A 4335-nucleotide genomic window follows, 5' to 3' on the forward strand; every position below is an offset into this window, starting at 1 on the left:
CGCCACCAATCCTTTTTGTTTAGGTGTGATTGGATCACCTAATAAAGCATTTTATTCCATTTAAATCAATTTTGGCCTATGTAAATATAAGAAAACGGGTTCGGGGGTCGATTACGTATGAGGAAGGATTAGCATCCTCACTACGCCCCAAAATTGGTACCAAATCGATTAAATACTGTCCTTATGTCTAAGATTTAAAAATATTTTTGAAATGTGGTTCCTTTTATAAACATTTGAATAGCCCAAGTTGGTCATCAAAATTCTCTTGTTTCAAAGGAATACAACATCACATCCAGCACGATAAGACACGATCCTTTATACCCTTGAAAACACGATAAATTTTGACTTTCAAAAGTTTATATGTTGAAAATCACAAAAGGATGCCCAATTATTTAGTCCAACGAAAAAACCGAAACCCAGCACAGTAGGGCACGATTCCTCAAATTTCTAAACATCGAGCATTGCCTCATTTTAGAATTTAGAAAACATTAGTGAAATTCTAGAGGGATATTCGATTATTTTGAATAAAAGGGAAATTGCAAACCAGCACGATAGGGCACGATTCCCCGAATTGCCAAACATCGAACATTACCTTCGTTTTGAAGAATTTTTAAAGACATGAGTGAAATTCCAAAGGAATATTCGATTGTTTTGAAAAAAGGGGAAATCGCAACCCAGCATGATGGGGCACGATTCTCTGAATTGCCAAACATCGAACATTGCCTTTGTTTTTAAGAATTTTTAAATGAATAATTATAAAACTTGCTTAAAACGCGTTAATTCGTCTTGAAATAAAACGAAATTAATCTTAAAGATTTGGACCTTATAAAACCACATTTCGTAAACCAAGTGAAAAACAATGATATGGGATAATATACACACATAAGATACAATACTTGATGAATGAGTATAATGTGTCTTATTTAATCAACTAACGAAATAAACAATTAAGTATAACTAACCTATAAAATATAACCCGATTTCAATCATGCATGGAAATAATTGATATAATAATACAATAACAAAAATAACATGCCACTATAACATACATAGCCTAATACATTACAATCAATACAAAATATCCGAAACAAAATAATAATTAAAAAAACTATGTTATGAGACAAATTTAAGATAATAATGAACTTGATATATGCATTGACGAATTGATCAATTAGAAACCATTTGTAAAGACAAACTAAATATATACATGCAATTATTAGAAAACGTATTATAGAATGAATATTTTTTGAATTACGAAATGTTAAAAACATTTATTAAAATATGTTCAATAGAGTAAAATTTGAACAATATATATATAAAAGAATAGCAAGAAGACGTAGTAAAATATAATCTTAGTAAATATACATAATAGGTTTACAAAGCATATATACATATAAATTGATTTAAGAATAATTATTTGTGAAAATGGCATAAAATTAATAATGCATTTAAGATTAAATTAATTTTATTATAAAATAGACTTAAAAACATACTTTTATGTACAAAGAGAGCTATAGGTATAAAATACATGGATTTAGTAATGTATGTAGATCAAATATATGTACCAATATATATATAAGTATAAAATAATTTAAACAATATGTAAAACGTGTATACAAAACATATTAAAAAACAAAAATATATGTTAAAATACATGGATAGAGTCAAAACCATTATATGTATGAAATAACATTAACTTTATTATAAAGTATGTATATATATATATGTATGATAGTGTAAAAAAACAAACATTTATATAAAATATACAAAATGTGATGATGATATTACAAAAACAAATTTACAATAATAAAGAAACAATTGCCAAGGTAGTTTAAAATGTACAAAAAGTAATTAAGAATAAAAGGGCTATAAAATAAAATGACTTAAATTAGAATTAAACTAAAACAAAAGGGACAATTTGAAAATAAAACAATAATAATAAAAAGGACCAATAGGTAATGCGCGCAAATGCGTAGGGACTTAAACTGGAAATAATCCAGGCCCCAAAATGCATCATTAAAACGCAGGCCAAATCGCAAACACGCGCAAATTATAGGGCGAATTTAACAGAATAAAGAAATCCAGACTAAGCCTAATCAAACACCAGCACAAAGGAGAGGGACTAAACATGCAAATTACCCTTCACCGCAAAGACATGCGGGTCCTGAGGGTTAGGAATCGGATCGGGACAGGCCTTGTCCACACGGCACCGTTTTGGAGCCATTAAAGTAGGCTCAAACGGCACCGTTTTTGATTCTTTAAAAAGGGCTCATTTAAGCCTATTCAGCCGAACCCTAGCCTCATTTCCTCTCTTCAGCCGCACTAAGCCAAATCCCTTGGCCTTGACCTCATCGCAGCCGACAACGGGCGCCTTCATCCCTCGCCAATGATTTACAGCCCCGTGATTCCTCCCCCACCTTCGATTTCAACGAAGTCAAGAGGAATCAATGGCGGATTCGAAGGGTAAGGTCTCGTTTTCCCTTTTTCTTTTGTTTTTAAATGCAAAAAAATTAGAAAGAAAATCGAAAGAAGCAGATAGAGAAAAAAAAACGCAATAGATCTAGAGACTCAAAACGGAAATCACGTTTCTTTGCTTTTTTCTATTTGATTGTTTCGTATGCATAGTGTGTGTCTAAAAAAGATACAATGGCATTGTTCTTGGCTTTATAGCCGAAACAGAGTAAGAAAAATCAAAATAAAAATACAAATTTTTTTGTATTTGCTGCTATGTGGTTTTTGTATTTGCTCGCAGGTAAGGGGTGTGCGTTGGCGTACGGGGACTGTGCTGGCGTACGGAGGCTTGGGCGTGGCTGCTGAAATGCTGAAGGGTACAGAGGCATGGTGGCTTGGCTGCGGCGCGAGGGGGAGAAACCTTAGGCTTCTAGTGTTTTAGTTTTTCGGGCCTGTTGGGCCGTGAATTCTTGGGCTGTGTAGTTGGACTGACGGACTGTTAATATTTGGATTTTTTTGTTCTTGTTTATTTATTATTTTTATTGTGAATAGGGCCAGGGCATAATTGACTTATTATAGTGTTGACACCAATTTTCTTTTCATAATAACGTATGTAAAATACGAGACTTTGAGTATGTCATCTATAATACTCCATATGAACTTGAATTAGCATCTAAAATAAATATATAAATAAAAGCTAAGGGATAAACATTAAAATTTGAGTACACATTTAGATAATTTTTTACATTTAAGGGGTTTTGTCTAAAGAAAAATTCACACTAAATCAACAAAAATAATACGTGGTGTATGTCTCACTCATTCATCAAATTACTCCCTCACTCCTATACTCAATTTAACTCACTCTTCCTAATAACATTTTCCCTATTTCTCTAAACAACAAGAACAATCGACTTATTGTAGATTAATAAAATAATAACAAGCCTTCATTGAAATAAACGATTAATAATTTAACTAAATGTTGAATAAAGTGAATTTCAATCACATTAAAAATCATGATGGCGTATTTTTCACGTTATGCGTGTAGGAAAAAAAAAACGAAAAAAGAGTGGAATAACATTGTGGAGTAAAAACGTGCTTGAAAAATACGAAATAGAAGTATCATGCACGAGTCTCCCAAGTATATTCCAAGTAAACAAATTTAAAATACCGTCAAATTAGTGGTCAGCAGTCAACACCCATTAAAAAAAGATCAAACCACTTGATTAGACTCATACTAAAGCCACAATATAATTCCATACTTGGCTTTAAGTTCGAATACAAGCTAAAATTCTTGTTCTAATCTAATATATGATCATCATTGAACTAAATTCGGTTTTCTTAATTTGCACCTAAAATGGTGACTTCAAATATATATGAAAATAAATTAAAATAAAAATTTGAAGGATCCACGAATATAATTATTAATTTAAAATATATCAAAGTAATATTTAATAAATCATTCTTATCAATCTTAAGTCATTGAGGATTTGAAAAGTTAGCTCGTAATTTCGTATGGGAAATGTGACAGCCCTAATTTGACCCTAGTCGAAAAGTGGTTTCGGGACCACAAAACTGAGTCACAAAAATAATTAACCGATATATTCTATGTTTATTATATGTGTAAGTGTATGTGTGAAAGTTTCATGCTTTAATTTTGTCATTTGCATGTGAAATTTATTAAATAAGGCTTATATAAGACATTTTGAAATATGATAGGTTATTTTTGTAGTGGCCAAATAATTGATAGTGTAAATAAATGGGTTTGCATGTCTAATACCCCACTTTAGTAGTAGTGGCCGGCCATGATAATGATGGTAAGCAAAATATGTGTTGTATAATAATATTATATGATAATGGTTTAATTTATGAAATAAAATAAGAAAG

General features: G+C 31.0%; 1 long non-coding RNA gene across 1 annotated transcript; it reads left to right on the forward strand.

Moving 5' to 3' along the window:
• The first annotated feature begins 2271 nt into the window (after window positions 1-2271).
• Window positions 2272-3059, forward strand: LOC128280497 (uncharacterized). Its single transcript, XR_008270586.1, has 2 exons — window positions 2272-2463; window positions 2753-3059. It is a non-coding gene; the product is annotated as an uncharacterized LOC128280497 (long non-coding RNA).
• The last annotated feature ends 1276 nt before the right edge of the window (window positions 3060-4335 follow it).

This window comes from Gossypium arboreum, chromosome 9, assembly GCF_025698485.1.
Source record: "Gossypium arboreum isolate Shixiya-1 chromosome 9, ASM2569848v2, whole genome shotgun sequence".
NCBI classification, from domain to species: Eukaryota; Viridiplantae; Streptophyta; class Magnoliopsida; order Malvales; family Malvaceae; genus Gossypium; species Gossypium arboreum.